This window comes from Ursus arctos, unplaced genomic scaffold (assembly GCF_023065955.2).
Source record: "Ursus arctos isolate Adak ecotype North America unplaced genomic scaffold, UrsArc2.0 scaffold_30, whole genome shotgun sequence".
Classification (NCBI taxonomy): domain Eukaryota; kingdom Metazoa; phylum Chordata; class Mammalia; order Carnivora; family Ursidae; genus Ursus; species Ursus arctos.
In genome coordinates this window covers 17260806-17288126 of record NW_026622986.1, presented here as the reverse complement: position 1 = coordinate 17288126, position 27321 = coordinate 17260806, and the positions used below count along the sequence as shown (strand labels likewise).

Here is a 27321-nt window from a genome sequence, read left to right as displayed (position 1 = left end):
TCCAGAGTGGCTGCACCAGTTCGCATTCTCACCACCAGTGCAAGGGGGTTCCCCTTTCTCCACATTCTTGCTAACACCTGTTGTTTCTTGTGTTGTTAATTTTACCCATTCTGACAGGTTTAAGGTGGTATCTGATAAGAACTTTTAAGATTTACTCTTAGCAACTTTCAAATATGCAATACAGTATTAACTACAGTTGTCATGCTGTAAATTATATCCACGACTTATTTCATAACTAGAAGTTTGTACCTTTTGAACTCCTTCATCCATTTCACCTACTCCCTACCCTCCCCCTCTGGCAACTACCAATCTGTTCTCTGTATCTATGAGCATGGTTTTTTGTTTGTTTTTAGATTCCAATATAAATGAGATCATAGGGTATTTGCCTTACTCTGACTTATTTCACTTAGCATAATGCCCTCAAGGTCCAGCCATGTTGTCACAAATGGCAAGAATTCCTTCTTTTTTTATGGCTGAATAATTGTGTGTGTGTACACACACACACACACACACACACATACATAAAACATACATATACACAGCGTATTTTCTTTATCCTTTCATCTGTCAACGAACACTTAGCTTGTTTCCATATCTTGGCTACCGTAAATAATGCTGCAGGGAACATGGAGGTGCATGTGTCTTTTTGAGTTAGTATTTTCAAGCTCCTTCAGATAAGTACCCAGAAATGGAACTGCTGGATCATAGGGTAGTTCTACTTTTAATTTCTTGAGAAATCTCCATACTGTTTTCCATAGCGGCTGCACCAATTTACCTTCCCACCAACAGTGTGCACAAAGGTTCCTTTTCTTCCACATCCTTGCCAACACTTTTTTTTCTTGTCCTTTTGATACTCGCCATTCTAACAAGTGTGAGGGGGGATCTCATTGTGGTTTTGACTTGCATTTCCCTGATGATTAGTGATCTTGCATCTTTTCATGTGTTTGTTGGCCATCAGGATGTCTTCTTTGGAGATATATCTATTTAGATCCTCTGTCCATTTTTTAAAAAAATTCATTTGAGAGAGAGAAAGCACAAGCAGGGGGAGAGGCAGAGGGAGAGGGAGGAGCAGACTCCCCACAGAGCTGGGAGCCCGACTTGGGGCTGGATCCTAGGAGCTGGATCCCAGCACCTGGAGTTCATGACCTGAGCCGAAGGCAGACGCCCAACCAACTGTGCCACCCAGGTGCCCCCACTACCCCCCTGCCCTGCCCCGGTCCATTTTTAATCAGATTGTTTTTCTGCTATTGAGTTGTACTGAGTTCTTTAATGTTTTGGATAGTAACCCCTTATCAGATAAAGAATTTGCAAATATTTTCTCCCATTCAGTGCACTGCCTTTTCATTTTGTTGATGGTTTCCTTTGCTGTGCAGAAGCCCTTTAGTTTGATGTAGTCCTACTTGTTTATTTTTGCTTTTGTCGCCTTTACTTTTGGTGTCAGATCCAGAAAGTCATTGCCAAGACCTTTGTCAAGAAGATTACTGCCTTTTTTTCTTCTAGGATTTTTAAGACTTCAAGTCTGAGGTTCAAGTCTTTTTTTTAATTTTTATTTTTTATTATCTAAGATCTTTATTAACTGGTGTTTGCCATTTGTTGACTTTTTTAAAAAAAATCAAGTTGTAAACTTTTATTACAAATTAAAAATGAGGTTCTTAAAAATCTCAACTTGACCAAATATGAAACAATTCAAAAACCTTTAGAGGTGCATTGAGAAAAATCAGTTTTTTTTTTTTAAGACTTTGTCATCACCAAAAAGAGATATCTTTAGGTAAAAATAATAAAATTAAAAAAAAATAATAAAAATCCCATGCTGCATAGATAATGCAATAGTTCTATTTATCTGATCAATGAGCAAAAAGCAAGCACTTAAGGTCTTTAGCTCCAAACTTTTGTTCATTTCTTATTGCTGGAATTTTGTATTCATTTCTTCTTGTTGGACTAAACTGGATGATGGCAGAGATGGTAAGCTGGCATTTAGTTAGCCCTGCCCTGCTCAGCCTAGGGAGTGGATGAATTCTCAGCTGGTGGACTGGCTGCTTTTGTCTCTTTGCCGTCTTGTGGTTTAGGGTTTTCTGGCCATCTGTGACAGTAACTGAAGTTGTGGAGGTACCCATGTTGAGGTGGCTGCTGACCTTGTCTCGTCTCCTTGATTTTCCTTATCTTTTTCATTGCCCTCCTCTCCAGGGTGTCTTTGGCGAGGAGGACCCCTGCAAAATACGCATCGTGGTGCATAATCCCGATGCATATTCTGTGTCACTGGTCTACCTTGTTCTCCTGCACCCTGGTTGTCAGCACCTTCCATCACCTCTCCCTGCACAGGAGGGTTGGAAGACCGTGGTCCATGCCCATGGGAACTCCGCATGTAGTAAGGTGGGAACCCTTGCCTTTGGGAGGGCAGCACTGTTGGGCCTGGCCTTCAGGAGCACTCTCTGATCCATCCTTCTTTCCCCCACTCACTAGTCCGGTAATTCTGCTGGGAATTGTGTGGAGGACCCCTGTGACGTGGGTAGCATCTATAACGGTTCAGGTCTGCTGCATATATACTGCTTTACACTGGAGATCCACCAGGGCCTGTCACATTTGCTGCCTCCGAAACCTTTTCTCATTCATCAAACTCCACAGTCTCTCCATCTCCTACACTGTGAAGGTACATCCTGGGGTTAATCTTCTTTATGGTAGTCTGGCTCACAAATACATCTTCCTTGGTGTCATTCCTGTTGAAACAATTTCCTTTTCGTACACTGAGCCATTTTACTGTTCCCACAACCTTCCTTGTGATGATCTTGTCTCTGCTGACAGGCGCCAGTGATGTGAGGCCACTGCGGTGGTGTGGGGCTTGGTGTCTGCAGCGCCGAGGGTGGGGGTGCTGGGCGGCTGCTCATGTTTGCAGTGATGGTGGCTGGGGCCAGCTGTGCCTCCTCCCGGGGTGTGATGGTAACTAGGCCACTGGAGGTGGCGAGGCTGCTCAGGGCTCTCTGGGGTCCTTTTGCCACTCCCCTATGGAACCCTAGATTCAAGTCTTCAATCCACTTTAAGTGTAAATGGTGTAAGATAGTGGTCCAAATTCATTCTTTTGCATGTGGCTGTCCACTTTTCCCCCACAACATTTATTGAAGGGTCTATCCTTTCTCCATTGGCTTATCATAAATTAATTAACCATATATATGTGTGGGCTTATTTCTGGCCTCTTTATTCCACTAATCTGTGTATCTGCTTTTATGCCAATACCATTCTGTTTTGATGATTATATCTTTGTAATACAGTTTGAAATCAGGGACCATGATGCCTTTACCTTTGTTCTTTCTCAAGACTGCTTTGGCCATTCAGGGTCTTTGTGGTTCCATACAAATTTTAAAATCATTCTGTTCTGTGAAAAATGCCACTGAGATTTTGATAGGGATTGCACTGAATTTATAGATTGCTTTAAGTAGGATGGTCATTTTAGCAATATTCTTCCAGTCCATGAGCACAGAGTATCTTCCCGTTTATTTGTGTCATCTTAATTTCTTTTCATGAATGTCTTCCAGTTTTCAGTGTAAGGTCTTTCACTTCCTTGGCTAAATTTATTTCTAGGTATTTTATTCTTTTTGATGCAATTGTAGATGGGATTGATTTCTGAAGGGATTTTTTCCCTTCAGTTGGTTGTGTACTTTATTTTGTGTTTTGGGGAGTTTATTTACAAAGGTGTGGGTGGAGGAAGACTGCAAGTGCTAGTGCAGTGTTATTAACAGTGTTGACAGCTGAAACCTGGAAGAGAAGACTCCCAAAGAGTTGGTGTCCTTATAGGTAATAGTGAAATCAGGTGGAGGAACAAAGCTGGCCCAAGATGACCACATCCAGAACCACAGCTGGGACTGGCATGAATTTCTTTTTCTTTCATTTTTTAAAGATTTTGTCTGTCTATCATCTATCTATTTTATAGAGAGAAAGCACATATGCATACTTGAGTGGGGGAGGGGAAGGTGTGAAAGGGCAGAGGGGAGGGAGAGAGAAAGAATTTCAAGCAGACTCTGAGCAGAGCATGGAGCCAGATGCAGGGCTAGACTCCACAGCCCCAAGATCATGACCTGAGTCAAAACTAAGAGTTGGACGCTTAATCGATTGAGTCACCTAGGTGCCCCCTGGCATCAATTTCTAATTAAATTTGTGATATGGACTAATATGGGGATGTGATAAGACTTTCTCAAGTCTCTAAAGATAGTACTAATCTTTGTATTTCCTAGGAAAGCAGTATTTTTGATGTAGTATTTTGGGGACTCTTTCTCAACTGGGGATCCTTGTCTGAACCATAAGATACAGAAAACTATTTAAATGACATTTTTAAAATTCTCTCAAGGATGGTACATAGCATAGGAGAGAAGTTAGTTCATTACACATAATAGATGCATAGGGCAGTAGGGCATAATTCTCTTGTTAAACCCTGCTTGAGAAAGGCTGAGGGAGTAGTTACTGGAGGTTTGCATAATTGAACCCTTAGACTGGTGATCCTCAGGCTGTTTTTCAATAAAGATTTCCTGCCCATATTTATTCCTTTCTTTAGAACACTGTTACATAACAAATTCAGGTTGGGGGAAAGATCTGGAGGGAGATATCAAACTACTCCTTGCACAGTTTTTTACCCAGTCCTCTTGTCCTACCCCACACCTTTAATTCCTGAGCTCTTCTGGGCTTCTGTGACATGAGTCAGTCACCTGCAAGAGCAGACTGGGGAGAGGTAAGGCCTAAGATGCTGGTAATTATCTACTGCTCCCCATTTTATAAAATTTCATTAACATTCCCTGACTGCTATAGCTGTCTCTTCTATTCTGTTTGTCGCAGGTTTTATGCCTTTTTTATTCCTTTATTCTCATTTTGTGAGGATTTAGAAGGGACTAATGATAAACAAATGTGATCGAAGTACTCTATTTACCAATAATATAATTTCATGTGAAAAAATTTGCGAAGTCTTATTTAAAATGGTGAAACACACATTACATTATTCATATTCTAACCTAAATAGTATGTACTAGAATCATCCATTCACAATAATTTAATATTGTACAGAAGAGCTGACTCCATTTTATGATGTTTGATTGCTGATAGCTTTGAAGTCTCACTCTTCCCTCGTCCCTTCGTGCCCTCCATCTGGGCAAGCTGTTAAGAAAGCCCAGGAGACTGGGACCTCCCTGTGCACAAGAACCCTCACCCCAGCCCCACTCTAAAGCACAATGAAAAACTCCAAGCCAGTCTCCTTTTCCTTGTTCTCTCAAGCCCTTTTGGGCTAATACGGGAAGTCTGCCCTGTTTGCCTCGGAGAGCCTTATTATATAACAAACCGAATTTTGTATACTCTTGGTGTCTGTGTATGTAACATCATCAGTTTTAACTATCTGAGCCAAATTTGGGTGTGGAGGGGGTCCATCCTGTCCCTGCAAGGTGGCCACACAATTGGTATTGGAAGCAGGGTGTCTAGAGGAGGACCACTGCTGCTGGCTGAGGGACTCTGTTCTCTTGCTTCAGTTTGTTAATTGGCTCTGTGGTTTGGTGCTACATTTGCTGAGCTCTTCAAAGCCTCCGTTATGACTCAGCCAACTTAAGGTGGAAGTCTCAATAACTGGTGTTTAGGGAGAGGAGTATGGGATTGGGCCCTCCTTTAGGTTGCCTTGAGTCATATGTCTCAGCTCAAACCTGTCTTATGTGTCTTACATTGAATTGCGTGTTGTGATTCCATCATAAGCCATGACTGATACTAGATTCAGGAAAGACTCATCCTGTGATCGAATGACTGGTTGTATGTCTCAATCAGATGTTAGCCCCTATTATATAGAGGGCTTAGGGGAAAAGACTTGCAGCTTCTACAATACATAGGCCCACTGCGTGGTCATTTGTGTGTGGAAGAAAAAAGGTATTATTTGAAGAGTTGAATTACTGAGATTTGTTCTAAAGGCACATGGCTCAGGAGAACCCTATAAAATTCTTCTGTAGCTTCTGCTGCCTATTTCTCTGACCCCAGAAAGATCTTGATCCTCAAGGTTATAGGGAAAAACACCCACAGAATACCAGTGGCACAGCCAAGGCATTCATTCAGCCACTGTCAGGGGGAAGAGCCCTAATCCTGATGATATTGATTTGAGTCTCTCTGAAGGAAGAAATTAATAAATATGAGCAGTGTACAGAAGACCTCTCTGAAATAAATCTAGTAACCACCCCCAGTAGCAGGAAAGAAGAAAAAGAAACCCAGACGCAGGGGGAGTCCATTGGTTTGTTAGGGTGGCTATGATAAAATACCACAGGCTCAGTGGCTTAGATAGAAATCTACTGTCCCATAGTTCCAGAGGCTAGAAGTCCAAGATTAAGGTGCCATCAGAATTGTTTCTGGTGAGGTCTCTCTTCCTGGTTTGTAGATGGCCTTTCCTCTGTATGTGGGTAGAAGAAAAAGAGAAAGAGATCCCTGGTCTCTCTTTCTCTTCTTATAAGGACATCACTCCTACCAGATCAGGGCCCCACTCTTATGACCTCATTTAACCTTAATTACCTCCTTAAAGGCCCCATTTCCAAATAGTCACTTTCGGTCTTAGGTCTCCACTGTGTGAAGGGGGGGAAACACAATTCAGTCTACAATACGGAGGGAACAACAACTAAAAAGTCCACAATTAGGCCCAATTGGTAATCCGAAATTTACTTAAAGAATTCATACAACACAAAGATAAAAGGGCACAGATTGGCTTTGCGCCCCTATAATACTGGTTCTGAATTAATTTAAAATCTGCTGAAATACACCAATTGCCAAACTTTCATGGCTTTAATACAGGAGCTCAAATTATGGTTATATTGGGGATACCAATAAGTTTAAACAAAGTGCCACCTATAATATTAGGGGAACTACTGAACGTGATGAGAGGGCAAACAGGCATGCTCACCTTAACCACAGGAACTACTCTTGCCTAAATTGCTTATGGTCGCCGTACCCATCTCCTAAAATATCCCATAGTGGTCATGGACTCTCTGGATGAGTAATAAAATTAAATAGTTGACACTTACAAATTATCTTGATAAAATGGAACCTCATGGGCCTCCTCTCCCATTAAAACAGTTAATATGGTCCAATGTATATTAAAACATGGCCTTTTTAATGATTAAAACCCACTATACAAGACACATTTAGAGAAGGGGTGATTATCCCCACTGCTTTGACATTTAACAGCTCAATTTGGCCTGCTCTTAAACTTTGGAAGAATGAATGGTGCCTCATGGTGGATTACCTCAAGCTTCACACTGTGGGCCTCATTAATGTTCCTATAGTCAGTATTATTGCAGTTACTGACTTTATCCAATCAACAAAAGGTAAATATTTTGCCATTATAGATTTGGTGAATATGTTTTGTTCAGTGACTATTTCAACAGCCTCTTGATTGCAGGTTTTTTTTTTTTTTTTTTAAGATTGATTTTAGAAAGAGAGAGAGCAAGCTGGGGGGGGGGGCAGGGAAGAGGCAGAGAGAGAGGGAGAGGGAAACCCAAGCAGACCTCGAGGCTCAGAGTGGAGCCTGATGTGGGGTTTGATCTCACGATCCTGAGCCAAAACCAAGAGCTGGATGCTTAACCAACTATATCATCTACGTGCCCCCTGACTGCAGTCTGCCTCACCTCCAAAGTACGATATACTTCTACCCAGCTACCATGGGGAGCCTCAACAGCCTTGTCATTGCACACAATCTTTAAGGGCAAGATCTTAACTACATCCTGCTTTCTCCAGGACAACAAGTATGACATTACATTGGTGACTTCGTCCCCTGAGGAGATTCGTTTGACCTACTTATTCAGGAGCTCACAAAAAGAAAAGGGGCCACTGCCTCATACTTAGTGTGAGGTCCTGCAACCTGGGTTAAAGTCTTGAAAATTAACTGGTAAACAGATGGCTCTACTCATGATGCTGTGAAGAAACAGCTCTTGATTCTCTCAGACCCACAACTTCTTTTAGGCCTTTTGGGTTCTGGAGGAAACACATTTCTCCTTTATGTATTGTACTTAAGTCCTTTTATGCTGTTACTTGCAAACTGGCTCTTCTTGAGTGGGGGTCCCCTTTAAAAGGCTCTAGAATCCATCCAAATTTGCAAAATAACCGACACTCCTGTTAATGCCCCCCAGAGACTCCTTCACTGTAGAGGTTTTGGCAATTTTCTGTCAGCATCAGAATACCATTTATATATAAATAATAACTTTAAAATGGTAAAACCACAAATATTTGGATTTTGCTAAAATTAAACTTTGGCCTTTCAAAGAAACTATTTAAAAAATGAAAAGGAAAGCCACAAACTGTGAGCAAATATTCCACAACACATATCAGAAAAAAGACTCGTATCCCAATTTGTTTATCCATTCTCCTACTGATGGACATTTGGGTAGCTGCCAGCTGTTGGTTATCGTGTGTTATGACTACGGCTGCTATGGATATTTATTTATACCTGTCTTAATAGTCATATGTTTTAATTCCTCTTGGATAAATAGCTGGTGGTGGAATTGCTAGATCATAGGGAAAGTATACATTTCATTTTATAAGAAACTACCTAAGTTTTTCCAAACAAGTTGTATTGTTTTACATTCTAACCAGCAATGTATGAAGCGTTCCCTCTAGGTCCTCACTCACACTTGATATTACCAGTTGTTTTAGTTTTGACCAGCCTGGTGGGAATGAAATGTGTTTTGGTAATAATTTGCATTTCCCACATTACAAATGATCTAGTTTATATATGTTTACATTTACATGTGTTTACTGACCAACTGAATATCTACTTTAATGACTGTATGTTTATATCTTGCTTATTTGTTAACTGATTAAGAATTCTTTGTGGACAGAAGATCTTTGTCAGAAATGTTTTATGAATATTTTCTTCCATTCTGTAACTTATATTTTCATTTAAATTCCTTTTAGTTTGAAATAATTTCAGACTTATAGAGAAGTTGTAAAAATAGTATGGAGTTCCCACATGCTCTTAATCCAGCTACCTATGATGTAGATACACTTTTATTGAAGTATAATTGATATATAACATTATGTTAGTTTCAGATGTATAACATAACGATTTGCCATTTGTATATATTGCAAATTGGTCACCACAGTAAGTCTAATTAAATCAATCACCATACATAGTTACAAATTTTTTCCTTTTGATAAAAACTTCTAAGATCTGTTCTCTTAGCAACTTTCAAATGTGCAATACCATAATAATGATAGTCACCATATTGTGTATTACGTCTCTATACCTATTTTAAACTGGAAGTTTGTACCTTTTGACTCCCTTTACCCACTTTGCCCATCCCCTCCCTCTGGCAACCACCAGTTTGTTCTCTGTATCTATGTGCCTTGTCTTGGAGCTTACCATCTGTGTTTTCTTCTAGGAGTTTTATGGTTTCAGGTCTTATGTTCAAGTCTTTAATCCATTTTGAATTAATTTTTGTATGATGTAAGATGGCAGTCCAGATTCATTCTTTTGCATGTGGCTGTTGGGAAACACCACCATTTGCTGAAGAGACTTTCCTTTCTCCATTGTATATTCTTGGCTCCTTTCTCATAAATTAATTGACCACATATGTGTGGGTTTATTCCTGGGCTTTTTATTTTGTTGCATTGTTCTATGAGTCTTTTTCATGCCAATACTATGGTATTTTGATTACTACAGTTTTGTAATAGTTTGAAACCAGGGAGCGTGATGCCTACAGTTTTCTTTCTCAAGACTGCTTTGGCTATTCAGTGTCTTTTGTGGTTCCATACATATTTTAGGATTGTTTGTTCTATTTCTGTGAAAAATGCCATTGGAATTTTAATATGATTGTACTGAATCTACAGATCGCTTTGCATAGTATGGACATTTTAACAATATTAATTCTTCCAATCTATGAGTATGGTATATCTTTCCATTTATTTGTGCCTTCTTCAGTTTCTTTCATCTTTGTTAATAGATGGTATACAGGTCTTTTACCTCTATGGTTAAATTTATTCTTAGATATTTTATTCTTTTTGTATAACTGATTTTTATGTCCTGAAACCTTACTGAATTCATTGGTTGGTTCTAACAGTTAATTGGTGGAATCTTTAGGGTTTAAAAATATATAATACCACGCCATCTACAAAAGTGACAGCTTTACTTCCTCCTTTCCAATCTGGATGACTTTTATTTCTTTTTCTTGCCTAATTGCTCTGACAAGTACTTCCAACATTATGTTAAATAAGAGTGGTGAAAGTTGGTATCCTAGTTTTGCTCCTAATCTTAGAGGAAAAGCCTTCACTGTTGAGTATGATGTTAGCTGTGGGCTTGTCATCTATGGCCTCTGTTATGTTGAACTGTCCTTGCATCCCTGGTATAAATCACACTGGATCATGGTGTATGGTACTTTTGGTATATTGCTGAATCTGGTTTGCTAATATTCTGTTGAGGATTTTTGCATCTATGTTCATGAGGGATATTGGCTTGTAATTTTTTCTTGTCCAATCCTTGTCTGGTTTTGGTATCAAGGTATTTTATTATTATTATTACTTTTTAAAAGTTTAAGAAGGATTGGTATTAATTCCTCTTTGAATTTTTGGTAGAATTCACCAGTGAAACCATCGGGTTCTGGACTTCTGTTTGTTGGCAGATTTTTTGATTACTAATTCAGTGTTCTTACTAGTAATCAGTCTGTTCAGATTTACTATTTCTTTTTTTTTTTAAGCAAGCTCTGCATCCAACATGGGGCTTGAACTCACAACCCCAAGATCAAGAGTCACATGTTCTACCAACTGAGCCAGCCAGACATCCCTCAGATTTTCTATTTCTTCATGATTCAGTCTTGGTCAGTTATATGTTTCTAGGAACATCCACTTCTTGGAGGTTGTCCAATTTGTTGGTATATAACTGTTCATAGTCTCTTATGGCCCTTTATATTTCTGTGGTACAAGATATAATGTCTCCTGTTTCATTTCTGATTTTGAGTCTTCTCTTTTTTCTTGGTGGGCCTAGTTAAAGGTTTGTCAATTTTGTCTTTCAAAGAACTAGGTCTTAGTTTCATTGATTTTTTTCTATTGTCTTTTAGTCTCTAATTCATTTACTTCAGTTGTGATCTTTATTTCCTTCTGACTACTAACTCAGTCCTTTGTTTTCTTTTTCTAGTTCTTTGAGGTATAAAGTTAGGTTGTTTGACATGTTTCTTGTTACATTTTTCTTTTTTAAGATTTTATTTGTTCTTTGTGTGTGTGTGTGAGAGAGAGAGGGAGCACGAGCAGGTGCAAGGAGTAGAGGGAGAAGCAGACTCCCCACTGAGCAGGGAGCCTGCTGTGGAACTCGATCCCAGTACCCTGAGATCAAGACCTGAGCCAAAGGTAGATGCTTACTGATTGAGCCACCCAGGCGCCCTCTTATTTCTTGATATAGGCATTTATTGCTATGAACTTCCCTTTTAAAACTGCTTTTGCTGCATCCTGTAAGTTTTGGTATATTGTATTTCCATTTCCATTTGTTTCAAGATACTTCATTTTCTTTGACCCACTGGTTGTTCAGCTGCATGTTGTTTAATCTCCACATATTTGTGTATTTTCTAGTATACTACTTTTAATTGATTTCTAGGATATTGTGGGAATGACTTACAAGGATAGATTATAGAAGACATCACAGCTTCTGTCTTGCTCTCTTTTCTATCACTTGGCTCTGGAGAAAGCCAATGCCAAGTTGTGAGGGCATTCAAGCAGGCCAACAGATAAGCAGTGATAGGAAGTGACAGTCTCTCCTCAAGATCAAAGGGCAACCATTCTTATTGTCTAGGATAGTGAAGATAATGCCTCCCTCTGGAGGAACGGGCAGCCATGCTTTCACTGCCCATTATAAAAAGATTTGGGTTCCCTAAACTTAGGATTCTCTTCTGTAACACAATCCACTGGTTGTATAGGGGGGTCATATCGACCTCTTTGTGTTGCCCTGTGGGAATAGGGCTTACGGAACCAAAAGAAAAATGCTAATAATCTAGCTACTGTTTTGCTGTGAGTAATACCATGTCCTTTGTCTGTGATCAAGGAGTCTTGTGTCTTCAGAAAGCATGAAACTGTGGCGGGTTAACTTATTTGTTTGCAGGTAGAGTAAAATATCCAACTCTTCATAGTTCTTGACGGTTTTGGTGACAAAGATGGGACTATACTTGGTGTGAAAGCAAGTCATTAATTTGTCTCCTTCCCCAAAATACAGTGACTTCCACCTTGGGAATGGTCATAAGAGACCTTCAAGTGTTTAAAGAAACACCACCAGTATGTTATGTAGCCCTCAGATGACTGAAGCGGTGTCCCCAAAATAAGACTACCCTTGGTTATCCAGAGGGATAAATGGCTTGTTATTTATGTGCTCTGTGATGGGGTTATCCCTACAGTGGGAATCCTCCAATTTTAAAAGGTGGTATGAAATTTGTTCCTGACTATCTGAACTGACCAATGACATTACCTACCATGGTGGTGGAAGGCATTCAGGTCAATCTCAACTCCAGGGTTGTTACAGATGACCAAACTGCCACAGATGTTTCGGGTGGGTAAAGGTGGAAACTGTACAGTTATTAATGCATCCTGCAATACCTGAGGCTTATGGAATTGGCATAAAAATGCTGGTATTCTGGCTGCTACTGCTATAGTAATAAACTGTTCCTTATCTCTGACCCAAGAGTCATGTCTTCCACTAGTATCCTTGAAACTGTGGTAGGCTAACTTGTTAGTGTACAAATAGGGTGAAACTGTAGACCCTTCACAGTTGTTGACAGTTTATGCCTTTTCATTTTCTTAAAATGCAGAAGTTTTTAATTTTCATGAAGTACAATTTATTAATATTTTTCTTTTATGGTTAGTGATTTGAGTGTCCCGTCTAGGAAATCTATGCCTATCAGGATGAGATAGGGTCTAAGTTCATTGTCTATTTCACAGGGATATCCAGTTGTTTCAGTATCATCTGTTGAAGACTATTCTTTGCCCATCTGAATTGCCTTGATACCATCATCAAAAAGCAATTGACCACATCTAAGTCAGAACCCTCTGTTACAATGGTTTACTTGTCTATGTATGCCACATAATTTCCATTATACAGATAAATTTAAGATGTAGCATATCACAATGGTTTCTTTGTTTTTTGTTTTTTTGTTTTTTTTTTGCATTAAAACTATTTTAGGGGTGCCTGGGTGGCTCAGTTGGGTAAGCATCTGCCTTTGGCTCAGGTCATGACCCCAGGGTCCTGGGATTGAGCCCCACATCAGGCTCCTTGCTCAGCAGGGAGTCTGCTTCTTTCTCTTCTCCCTGCTCCTGTTCTCTCTCTCACTCTCTCTCAAATAAAATCTTAACCCCCCTCATTTTAAATTACAAAGAGATGTTCAATCTATTTAAATCTTTATTCCCGCTTGTAGAATAATGCTGTATATTCTGTTTGATCATGCAGGCAAAGGACCTAAATCATGACTTTCAGTGTTTGTTCCCCCCATTTTCTTTTTTTAGTCATATCTTTCTATTCTACAGAAGTTATAACTTGTCTTGCTTTTCCTAAAATAATAATACTGTCATCACCTTTAAGATTAGGAAACTGGCAAAAAGGGATATAATGATTTTTTTAAAGGCCTCCTGGGAAGTCTATACAGGAGCCAAATTGGGATTAACAGTTCCTAATGATAATGCTGCTATAAACATTGAGGTGCATGTATCCCTTTGAATTAGTAATTGTGTACTCTTTGGGTAAATACCTACTAGTGCAATTACTGGATCATAGGGTAGTTCCAATTTTAACTTTCTGAGGAAACTCCATACTATCTTCCAGAGTGGCTGTACCAGTTTGTATTCCCACCAACAATGTAAGAGGGTTCCCCTTTCTCTATATCCTAACTCTTGTTTCTTTTGTTGATTTTAGCCATTCTGACAGGTGTGAGGTGATATCTCATTGTAGTTTTGATTTGCATTTCCCTGATGATGAGTGATGTTGAGCATCTTTTCATGTGTGTGTAGGCCATCTGTATGTCTTTTTTTGAAAAATGTCTATTCATGTCTTCTGCCCATTTTTTAATTGGATTATTTGGTTTTGGGGTATTGAGTTTGATAAGTTCTTTATAGATTTTGGATACTAACCCTTTATCAGATATGACATTCACAAATATCTTCTCCCATTCCAGAGGTTGCCTTTTAGTTTTGAATGTTTCCTTCACTGTGCAAAAGCTTTTTATTTTGATGTAGTCCCAATAGTTTATTTTTGCATTTATTTCCCTTGCTTCAGGAGACATATTTAGAAAAATGTTGGTATGGCTGATGTCACAGAAATTTCTGCTTGTGCTCTCTTCAAGGATTTTTATGGTTTCAGGTCTCACATTTAGGTCTTCAATCCATTTTGAGTTTATTTTTGTGTATGATGTAAGAAAGTGGTCTAATTTCATTCTTTAGCATATTGCTGTCCAGCTTTTCTGACCCCATTTGTTGAAGAGACTATCTTTTTCCCACTGGGTGTTCTTTCCTGCTTTGTTGAAGATTAATTGACCATACAGTTGTGGGTTAATTTCTGGGTTTTCTATTATGCTTCATTGATCTGTGTGTCTGTTTTTGTGTGGAAACAGCCCAACTATCCAACAAATGATGAATGGATAAGGAAGACAAGGTATATACATATAATAGAATATTACTCAGCCATAAAGAAGAATGAAACCTTGCCATTTGCAACAACATGGATGGAGCTAGAGAGTATTATGCTAAGTGAAATAAAGTCAGTCAGAGAGACAAATTCCATATGATTTCGCTCATGTAGAATTTAAGAAACAAAACAAACAAGTAGAAGGGAAAAAGAGAGGCAGACCAAGAAACAGACTCTTAAGCACAGAGAACAAACTGATGATTACCAGAGGGGAGAAGGATTGGGGGGGATGGGTTAAATAGGAGATAGAACTAAGGCGTTTACTTGTGATGAGCACTAGGTATTATATGGAAATGCTGAATCATTATATTGTACACCTGAAACTAATATTATACTGTATGTTAACTAAGTGGAATTTGAATAAAAACTAAAAAAAAAGTTCCTAATGAAAGAAAAAAAAGTATTTTGGACAAAATATAAATGACTAAAACCCAACTTCTATATCATTTACATATACATACATTACATATGTAATATGAAATATGTATTTACTATATTATTTAGGAAGACTTGAAAATGAGCACTGGTAAATTTATATTAGAAAATTTTTGTGGAGTCATTAGTTTCTATTGTTTTTTATATGCTGAAAGGTAGAAAAATGTCTTCTAAGGGATTACAGTAATACTCACTGCCTGAAACTCTGTTGCTTTTAGAACAATACAGATGAGTAAAGTATAAAAAGTCAGTTATATGCATCACTATTACCCTATTTAAGATAAAGTAAAATCATATTTTAAGACTAACATGTTAATAGAAAAATTTTAGAACATGACAATGTCTTTAAGAACTCATGAAAAAGCAGTTAAAATTACTTTTTTTTTTTAGTTTTGGCAGAAATGAATTAGTCTACCAGCTTGTCAGGCATGCTTTTAAATTTCAAGTTCTAAAAATGTGCTGACTTACTACTAACATAATTTAAAATTATAGAAGATTAGATATGCAATACATGGGAGATAGCCTTTTTGAAAGTTTAGTTTGGCCACACTTAGTGAAAAATAAATTTATTAAATCATTATTGAATGCATTAATGCATTCTAAATAGATCTAAATAGCATACTATAAATTCACCTATTTAAAGTACCTAATTCAGTGTTTCTTAGTATATTCAGAGTTGTGCAACGACCACTACAATCAATGTTAAAACACTTCCTCATCCCCAAAAGAAATCTTTTACCTTTGCCCCAATCTCCTCAGCCCTAACCAACCACTACTCTTCTGTCTCTAAAATTTTCCCTATTCTGGGTATTTCATATAAGTGGAATCATACAGTGTGTGGTCTTTTCTGACTGGCTTCTTTTACTTAGCATAATGTTTTCAAGGTTCCTGCTGTCGTATGTATCAGTACAATTCCTTTTTATTGCCAAATAATAATTCAGTCTGTGGATATACCACATTTTTTCATCCAGTCATCATCTGATAGACATCTGGATTGTTTCTATTTTTGACTATTATGAATAATACTGCTATAGACATTTCATGTATAAGCTTTTGTGTAGACGTGTTTCATTCCTTTGATTAGATACCTAATAATGGGATTGCTGAATCATATGGTAACTCTTTTTTTAACTTATTGAGGAACTGCTAGCCTGCTTTCCAAAGCAGTTGCACCATTTTATATCTCACCAGCCATTCAGGAGAGTTCCAATTTCTCCATGTCTTTGCCAAGATTTTTTATTATCTGTCTTTTTTATTATGGCCAACCTACTGGGTGTAAAGTGGTATCTCACTGGTTTACATTTCCCTGATGTGAAATATATATTCTAGATATATACCTGATAAGGGTCTGGTATCCAGCATACATAAAGAACTCTTACTCAAAACACATTTTTCCGAAGAGGATATACAAATGGCCAATAAGCATAGGAAAATATACTCAGTATCATTAGCTACCAGAGAAATGTAAATCCTACACACAATGGGTGGGTCCAGTACTGGGTAAGTAAGATTTTGAGGCATAAGGCTCAAGAATTCAGAGGTTAGATCATATGAAGCTTTGATGGCCTTCTTAGTGCCAGGTACATAATAAGCATCTATAAGTGCTTCACATGTATTAAATCATTTAATACTCAACAATCTATGAGATTATCACAGAGCATTAAGATATTATGTAACTTGTCTAAGAGCTCACGAATTTGATCAACTATTAAAAATCTACCAATGTTCCCCATTTCCTATAGGGAAAAAAATTCAGGTTCTTATGCATGACACCTAAAGACTTGGCATCTTGTCCTTGCCTACCTCTCCACTTTTATTTTGTCTCAATCTCTGCCTCATACTTTATGCCTCAGATATCCAAAACTACCGGCTGAACAGTCAGGCTGTTACTTATCTTTGTGCCTTTTTGAATATTTTCCTTTGCCCAGAATGCACTATTCTCCATGGTCTACCTACCTCCTCCTCTCTTAAGAATAAGTTTCCTCGGAGACGCCCGCCCAGTCTGTCCTCATTGGAAAACCTCTCAAACACTCCTGATTCTCAAGCCTTCAGCCTTGGACTGGAATCTATACCATCATTCTCTGGTCCTCCTCACCAAAGACAGCCTTCAAACTACACTACAGGCCTTTCTGGGTGTCTAGTTTGCAGATAGCAGATCATAGGACTTCTCAGCCTCCAAAATCACTTGCAAGCTCTGGATTAAAAATCAGCATATATAAAACCGAACAGGATTTTACTGGCTTTGGAGCTCAGGAAGATGGCAGAATGGAAGAAACCTGAGCTCGCCTCCTCCCACAGACACATCAAGTAGACACATCAAGTCTGCAACTCAATATAGTGCAACTCACTCTGAAAATGACCTGAAGACTAGAAGAACAGCTCTCCCACAGCTGAAAATATAAAGAAAAAGCTACATCAAAAAGGGTAGGAGGGGCAGAGACCTAAAGACATTTACAGACTTAAAGTGAAGGGATGAAAAAACACATAGCATGCAAATGCGAGTGGGGAAAAAAAGCTGGGGTAGCAATATTTATATCAGACAAAATAGACTTTAAAACAAAGACTGTAACAAGAGACAAAGAAAGACATTACATAATAATAAAGGATCAATCCAACAAGAGGCTAAAACAATTGTAAATCTGTGCTAGGAGCACAGCATAGGAGCACAAATGGAAGCATAAATATATACAGCAAATATGAACAGACATAAAGGGAGAAACTGACAGTAATACAGTAATAGTAGAGGACTTTAACACCCTCTTTACATCAATGGATAGATCATCCAGACAGAAAACCAATAAGGAAACAGTGGCTTTGAATGACAAATTAGACTAGAGGGCCTTAATAGATATATACAGGACATTCCATCCCAAACCAGCAGAATACACATTCTCTTCAAGTGCATATGAAACATTCTCCAGGATAAATCACATGGTAAGGCCACAAAATAAGTCCTAATAAATTTAAGAAGATTGAAATCATCAATCATTTTGTCTAAACACAACAGTATGAAACTAGAAATCAATTACAAGAAAAAAGAAACTGGAAAAAACACAAAACATGTGGAGGCTAAACAACATGTTCCTAAACAACCAATGGGTCAATGAAGAAATTAAAGAAGAAATCAAACAATACTCTGAGACAAATGAAAATGGGAACACAATGGTTCAAAATCTTTGGGACACAGCAAAAGCAGTTTAAAAGGGAAGTTTATAGCAATACCTGCCTACTTCAAGAAAGAAGAGCCATCTCAAACAATCTAGCCTTACAAACCTAAAGGAACGAGAAAAAGAACAAATGAAGCTGTAAGAGTGGAAATAAAATAGAAACTAAAAAAAAAAAACCAGAAAAGATCAATAAAACTAAGCTGTTCTTTCAGAAGATGAAACTGATAAACTTTTAGCCAACTCATCAAGAAAAAGAGTGGACTCAAATGAAACCAGAAATGAAGGAGAGTAAGTTACAACTGCAACCAAGAAATACAAAGATTTAGAAGCAACTATAAAAAATTTATATGGCAACCAAATTGAACAACCTAGAAGAAATGGATAAATTCCTAGAAACAACAATCTTCTAAAACTGAATCAGGAAGAAATAGAAAATTTGAACAGATCAATTACTAGTAATGAAGGTGAGTTAATAATCAAAACCCCCAACAAACAAAAGTCCAGGACCAGAAGGCTCTATTGGTGAATTCTACCAAATATTTAAAGAAAATTAAGACCTATTCTTCTCAAACTAGTACAAAAATTTGAAGAGGAAGGAATGCTTTCACATTCATTCTATGAAGCCATCATTACGCTGATACCAAAACCAGACAAAGACACTACAAAAAAAGAAAATTACAGTTTAATATCACTCATAAACACAGATGCAAAAATCCTCAACAAAATATTAGCAAACTGAAACCAGGAATGCACTAAAAAGGATCATTTGCCACTATCACGTGGAATTTATTCCAGGGATATAAAAATGGTTCAACATATGCAAATCAATGTGATACACCATATTAAAAGAATGGGTGATGAAAATCACATGATCTTAATAGATAAAGAAAAAGTAGTTGACAAAATTCAACATCCATTCATGGTAACTCTCAACAAAGTGGGTTTAGAGGCAATGTATTTCAACATAATAAAATCCATTTTTAACAAACCCACAGCTAACAACATACTCAATGGTAAAAAGCTGAGGACTTTTCCTCTAAGATCAGAAACAAGACCAGGATATCCATTCTCACCACTTTTATTCAGTGTAGTACTGGAAGACCTAGCTGCAGCAATCAGACAAGAAAAAGAAATAAAAGGCATCCACATTGGTAAGGAAGAAAGTAAAACTTTCACTATTTGCAGATGCCATATAGAAACCCTATGTCATATTGAAACAGGGGCGCCTGGGTGGCTCAGTCGTTAAGAGTCTGCCTTCAACTCAGGGCATGATCCCGGCGTTTTGGGATTGAGACCCGCATCAGGCTCCTCCGCTGGGAGCTTGCTTCTTCCTCTCCCTCTCCCCCTGCTTGTGTTCCCTCTCTCGCTGGCTGTCTCTCTCTCAAATAAATAAATAAAATCTTTAAAAGAAAGAAAGAAAGAAAGAAACCCTAAACAGTCTACCAAAAAACTACTAGAATAAGTGAATTCAGTAAGGTTGCAGGATACAAAATTAATATGCAGAAATTTGTGTCATTTCTACACACTAATAACCAACTACCAGAAAGAGAACAATCTCATTGATCAGTGCATCAAAAAGAAAATACCTAGGAATAAATTTAGCTAAGGAGGTGAAGACTTTTATTTTGAAAACTGTAAGACACTGATGAAAGATACTGAAGATGAAACAAATAGAAAGATATTTCATGTTCATACATTAGAAGACTTAATATTGTTAAAATAGCCATACTACCCGACACATTCTACAGATTTAGTGCAATCTCTATCAAAATACCAATGGCATTTTTTTCACTGAACTAGAACAAATAATCCTAAAATTTATGATTTGTATGGAACCACAAAAGACCCTGAATAGCCAAAATAGTCTTGAAAGAACAAAGATGGAGGTATTACAACCCCAGATTCCAAACTATACTACAAAGCTAGAGTAATCAAAAGAGTATGGCAGTGGCTCAACAAATAGATACACAGATAACAGAATAGAATAGAGAGCACAGAAATAAATCCACAATTATATGGTCAATTAGTCTATAACAGGCAGCAAGAGAATACAATGGTGAAATAATTTTTGGAAAACTGCATAGCTGCATGCAAAAGAATGAAACTAGACCGCTTTCTTACACCATACACAAAATTAAATTCAAAATGGACTAAATTAGACCTAAATATGAGAGCTAAAATCATAAAACTCCTAGAAGAAAACAGGCATTAATCTATTTGATATTGGCTATAGCAACATTTTTCTAGACATATTTCCTCAGGCAAGGGAAACAAAAAAATAAACTATTGGGACTATATCAAAATAAAAAAATTTTTTGCACAGCAAAGGAAACCATCAACAAAACAAGGCAACCTACTGAATGGGAGAAGATATTTGCAAATGACATATCTGATAAGGGGTCAAAATATCCAAAATATATAAATAACACAATTTGGCACAAAAAAAACCCTAATAATCCAATTAAAAATAGGCAGAGTACCTGAAGAGACATTTTTCCAAATATGATACACAGACGGCCAACAGACACATGAAAAGATGCTCAACATCACTCATCAGTGAAATGCAAATCAAAACTATAGTATCACCTTCCACCTGTCAGAAGGGCTACAATCAAAAAGACAAAAAGTGTTGGTGAGGATGTGGAGAAAAATGAACTATTACCCACTGCTGTTGGAAATGTAAATTGGTGCAGCCATTGTGGTAAATTGGTGCAGCCATTGTGGAAAACAGTATGAAGGTTCCGTAAAAAATTAAAAATAGAAATACCTTATGATCCCATAATCCCACTACTGAGTATTTCCCCAAGGAAAACAAAACACGAAGTCAAAAAGATATATGCACACCTATGTTAACTGCAGCATTATTTACAATAGCCAAGATATGGAAGTAATCCAAGTGTCCATCAATAGATGGTGGATAAAGATATGGTATATATATCTACAATGAAATACTACTCAGACATAAAGAAGAATGAAATATTGCCATTTGCAACAACACTGATGGACCCTGAGGGTATTATGCTCAGTGAAGTAAGTCAGACAGAAAAAGACACCACTCATTGTGGTGAGCGTTTCATCTATACAAATGCAGAATCACTACATTGTATACCTGAAACTAATACTGTATGCTAACTATATTTCAATTAAAAAAAAAAAAGTTTCCCCAGTGAAGCCTTTCTAACTCCCAGAATACTGAGGTACTCCATACCATTAATATACTTTTATAAAAATCACTGTATTATATTATGATGGTCTCTTTACATAACTGTGTGTATGATAATTTCCTAAAGTTTTGGGACTATGCCTTTCATTTACATATCCTCAATATCTGTAGCACATTATAAATTCAGTGAGTAATTCCTGAATGAGTATTGTGGGGGAAAAGTAGAAGAAGCTGTAGGAGAAATAGGTGGGAAGTCTATTAAGGTGGGAAGTCTATTTGGAGGTAGAAAAATAATCTCTAGATGTATTATTAGAAGTGAATAACATACATAAATGGGAAGTAACAATAATTACATATTCCTCCCAGGATTAGCGAGGCTCAAAATGTAGATCTCTTATTCAGTAAGAAGTCTACCAAAGATAAATTTTCATGTCTCAGGGAATATTTTTATTTATGTATTTACAGCTTTTAAAGTTAAATGTAACCTCAAGGGAACAGGTATTTTGTCTCCAGCAGAAAATTTCCCATATTATCCTATTTGGGAAAAAATTATAAACAAAAAGAATTTGAAGGAATTTTAAAAAATTGGGATTTATGACTGTAGATGGTACAGGGGAAATGAGAAATCTGCAGTAATATTTCCATTCTATTCAACTATGGTCCATTCAGTATTTGTCAAAGTGGTAATATTCAGTAAGTATTACGCATGTACACTGGACTCTAATTTGCTTTTTTAAAGCACGGGGGACAACATTTTTAATAGCTATATTCTCTTAGAAAAGCCACATTTCAATTGGTATATAGGCTGTAATATTTAATAAGATTTTCAGAATTAGAAGAATCATAGAGACAATTTAAGACAGAAGAAACTGAAGCCTACGGAAGTTGAAAAAGCTTCCTCAGGTTCATGGGACAATCAGTGCCACAGAAAGGTAAAGACCTGAGGTTTCCCACTGTAGTCCAGTAACCCACTGTCAGGTTTATAGGTTACCAATATAAGTGCTAAGATGTCACTGACAATGCATCTGACAATTGCATATATATTGTGTCATGGAATATCTTAAACATGTACCAAGCCAAATTGCTTAAGTGGGATACCTTTTCAACGTTTCTACAAATTTAAAGTAGGATTATAATTTTAAACAGCATCACATTCATAACAAGGCTTGCAGATTCTATAGATGAGGATAAATATCATAATTTCCTTTTGTTTTGTTGTTATCTGATTATAGTCCTAGAAACACAGTAGGTGCTCAGAAAACACTTGTTGAATTGATGGAAAGAATACCATATGGTAGTGTCAAGTATTAACCATTAATAAGGGAAGGCCTGTGAAACTTACAGAAAAGGGACAGGAACAAGAATATAGCTAGGAAAAACATAATAAAGAGGAATGATTTATACAATCATGATAATAAAAAAAATAGGTGTTATTTAGGTCTTTTCTAATCTCTGCAAATTCAGAGACTTGAATTTAAATCTAGAAAACCACAATCTATTTGAAACTGTTTAGGTGAAAACAGAAACTTAGAGGAAGTGTGCATTGAGGAACTGCTTCTTTGTAAGGGTAATAAATTTTCATGTTTTATTCAGACTTCCTTATGACCAGTGCTGTACATCTGTAAGATGGCTCCTAGAATGAGGGAAGTGGATGTGAAAAGTATAAAAACCACTATCACACCAGGATTTAATCATAGCATAATACCTTCCATGATACCCATATGTGTCACCATACATCTAACTGCATTTTTGTACAGGGAAGTTTAGGGTGTTTTTCCCCCTAACTTTTTCTGTTTATTTTCCTCACTCTCAAGAAACACTACTCAACTATCATTATATTTTCTTCCTTCCTTATTTAGTCTTAAAAATGTATGACTTCCAGGGGCACCTGGGTGGCTCAGTCGGTTAAGCGTCTGCCTTTGGTTCAGGTCATGATCTCAGGGTCCTGAGACTGAGCCCCACATCAGGCTCCTTGCTTGGCAGGGAGCCTGCTTCTCCCTCTCCCTCTGCCTACTGCTCCCCCTGCTTGTGCTTGCTCTCTCTGTCAAATAAATAAATAAAATCATTTAAAAAAATTTAAAAAATTATGGTTTCTCATATGCTTTCCACTTATAAACAGTATCAGTCAACAGATTTTTAGTTTGAACAACAATGATAATATATAAAGTACTTTGTTACTCCTTCATGTTTTCAGTACTTGAAAGTAAAAATGGGATATAACAAATGTATCAAGAGGTGAAATCATGGGGAGAAGTTCCTTAATTATCTTAGTATACTTTACCATGCCAGCAGGTTTATAATAATTATATTGAAAGAATGACTGTCTGATTGGCTGGCTGGCTAGCAGAATGAATGATGGGAAGAAACAAAGATTCTGGCCGTTCTGAGAGGGGCAGTAATTTGCCACTAAACAGTTCTAGCATATAGGCAAGCAGATGAAGCTCACTTGCTTTTCTAAGGGAATAGTAAAGATTCCATTCAAAACAGGCGGCAGTATTAAGAGCAGGTGGTGCAGCCCCATACCAAACCAAGGCTAGGTAAGAAGAGAATGGAAGGAACAACATTTGAGACCAGGGTTTCAAACAGGCTTTGTTCTCAGTGCTTAATGCAAGCTACAGTGTTAGGGTTCCACAAATGATGTTACAGGCACATAACGTGCCCTGAATAAGACTGCTAATGTCCCAAACCATAGGAAAGATTTGCCATCACAGGATGGAGGACATACATTTGAGTACATGAAGTGAGACCACAGATTAAAGACATATATCAAGGCCCTAGAAAATAATATTTAATAAATGTTAGCCTTGGTTTTTGAACTTCCAAACAGTCCTCTGAAGGGAGGTGGAAATGAGGGAAAACTTATCTGTCTGCTTTCCTACCAGTTTAGGCTACCATGCTGCTTCCCTCAGCGCCCACTTCCCATCCAGTTCACAGGACTGCCACAGACTTACCCTTACTAATTTTTTTTATTGTGGCAAAACATACATAATATAAAAATTTACCATATCAACTCTTTTTAAGTGTACAATTTAGTGGCATTAAGTTCATCCACATTGCTGTGCATCCATCACCGCTATCCATCTCCAGAACTTTTTCATCATCCCAAACTAAAACTCTGTACCTGCTAAACACCCTTCCCTCCCCCTACTCTCTGGAAACTAACAATTTGTGTTGTGTCTCTATGGATTTACTTATTCTGGGAACTTCACATAAATGGAATCATATAGGATGTGACCTTTATTTCTGGCTTCTTTCAATTAACATAATGTTTCAGTGGTCATTTAGTAACATGTATCAGTCCTTTTTATGGCTGAGTAATATTCCATTGTATGTATTTACCACATTTGTTTATCCATTAATGTATTGATGGACTTTGGGCTGTTTCCGCCTTTTGGCTATTGTGAATTGTGCCGCTATGAACATGTGTGTACATGTGTTTGAGTACTTTTTAAAAAAATGTTATAACCATCCTAGCGGGTGTGCAGTGGTATCTCATTGCATCTGTATTTGATTTGTATGTCCCTAATGGTTAATGATGTTGAGAACCTTTTCATGTGCTTATTGGCCATTAGTATATCCTCTCTGGAGAGATGTCTATTCAAGGTCTTTGTCCATCTTTGAAATGGATTGTTTTTTGTTGTTGTTGAGTTGTAGTTCTTTATATATTCTGGAAATTAATCCCTTATCAGATATGATTTGCAAATATTTTCTCCCACCTTGTTCCATTTTCACTCTCTTGACAGTGTCCTTTAATATACTGAAGTTTTTAATTTTGACGAAGTCAACTATCTAATGTTTTCTTTTGTTGCTGTGTTTTTATTGCCATAGCCAAGAAATCTTGCCAAATTCAATGTCCTAAAGCTTTCTCCCTATTTTGTTCTAAGAGTTTTATTGTTTTAGCTCTTAGGTTTATGTCTTTGATCCATTTAGAATTAACTTTTGTATATGGTGTAAAGCAAGGGTCCAACTTCATTCTTTTGCATGTGGATATCCACTTTTCCCAATGCTATTTGTGAAAAAAGATTATCCTTCCCCCATTGAATGGTCCTGGTACCTTTACTGAAATAATTTGAGCATATATGTGAGGGATACCTCTAGGCTCTCTATTTCATTTGTCTGTATGTCTGTCTTTATACCAATACCACACTATTTTGATTACTGTAGTTTTATAGTCAGTTTTGAAATCAGGAAATGTGAGTCCTCCAATTTTAGTTCTTCCTTTTCAAGATTATTTGGTTATTTGGGGGCAGTCCCTTGAGATTCCATTCTGATGAGGACTGCACTGAATCTGTAGATCACTTTGGGTAGTATTCACATCTAACAATATTCTTTCCTCCATGAACATGAGTTGCCTTTCCATTTATTCATGTCTTAATTTCTTTCAGCAATGTTATATAGTTCTCAGTGCACCTCATTCATTTTTATAATGAAGATCAAAGCTAGTTGTCTAGTCAGTACCGCTTACTAGAGATCAGTCTCCTCCCTACCCCCATGTCTGCCTTGAGGTTATAGACGACTTTATTTATTTATTTTTATTTAGAGAGGGAGAAGGAGAGAGAGAATGTTAAGCAGGCTCCACGCCAACACAGGGCTCGATCTCACAACCCTGAGATCATGACCTGAGCTGAAATCAAGAGTTGGACACTTAACGGACTGAGCCACTCAGGCACCCCTGCCTGGAGGTTATATAAATTTTATCATGTTATATACTGTTTTCACATTTGATATTGGTTCTTCATTGATAACTGAGTTTAAGATTTACCCATATTGATACATATATACTTGTAGTTCATTACTTTTAACTGGTATGTAGTATTCATTGTGTATTAGTTCCTTGGGCTGCCATAAAATACTACCACAAACTGGGTGGCTCATACAACATGAAGGAGACCAGAAGTCCAAAATCAAGGTGTTATCAAGGTACACTCCTTTTGGAAGAATCTATTCCATGCCCGTCTCCTAGCTTCTGGTGGCTGCAGCAATCTTTGGTGCTCCTTGGCTCGTAGCTGCATCACTTCAATCTCTGCTGTGTCACCTCATGGACTTCTTCCCTGGGTGTTTCTGTGAGTCTTCTGTTTTTATAATGATACTCATCATTGGATTTAGGGCCCATCTGGATCCAGTATGACCATATCTTAACTAAGACCCTGTTTCCAAATAAGATCATATCCTGAACTTGTGAATGGATAAGCATTTTTGGAGGGCACAGTTCAACCCACTACACATTGTATGACTGTAATACATAATTTATCCATTCATTTTCCTTATTGATAGACATTATTTCCAGTTTTTATTATTAGAATGCTGTAATAGGGCACGTGGGTGGCTCGGTCGGTTAAGCATCTGACTTAGGCTCAGGTCATGATCTGAGAGTCCTGGGATTGAGTCCTGCATCAGGCTCCCTGCTCAGCGGGGACCCTCCTTCTCCCTCTCCCTCTGCCCCTCCCCCTGCTTGTGCTCTCTTGCTCTCTCTCTCAAGTAAATAAAATCTTAAAAAAAAAACCACTGTAATAAACATCTTTTAGATGACTCTTTACCTATATGTATATTTCTCTAGTGTATCTATTTAGAGGTGGAATTTCTGATCTCTGTTAATAGGATATGGGTAATTTCAACTTTACAATTAACTACTGCCATATTGTTCCCCAAAGGGATTGTATTAATTTACTTTCCCATTGATAGCAATGGAGAGTTCCTGTTTTTCCTCCATATCTTGCCAACATCTAATTTTTAACTTTGCCAGGTATTTTAGTTTGTTATTATTGCAAAACAAACAACTGAAAACATCAGTGTTTAAAACAACAGGCATTTATGGCACGAGTCTGTGGGACTCAGAGACGGATGATCTAGGCTGGATTTGGCTCAGGAAGCTCAGCTGGGTCACCTATATTCCATGTTCCTAGGTAGGTATTATA

The 27321-nt window shown here is 37.5% G+C and overlaps 1 protein-coding gene and 1 pseudogene across 2 annotated transcripts in view; both read right to left on the bottom strand.

Annotated features, from left to right (window-relative positions):
* Positions 1-27321, bottom strand: part of DNAJC1 (DnaJ heat shock protein family (Hsp40) member C1) — a 213759-nt gene that overhangs the window by 34045 nt on the left and 152393 nt on the right. The window lies entirely within an intron of this gene.
* LOC113241306 (Y-box-binding protein 1-like) lies at positions 1800-27116 on the bottom strand (annotated as a pseudogene).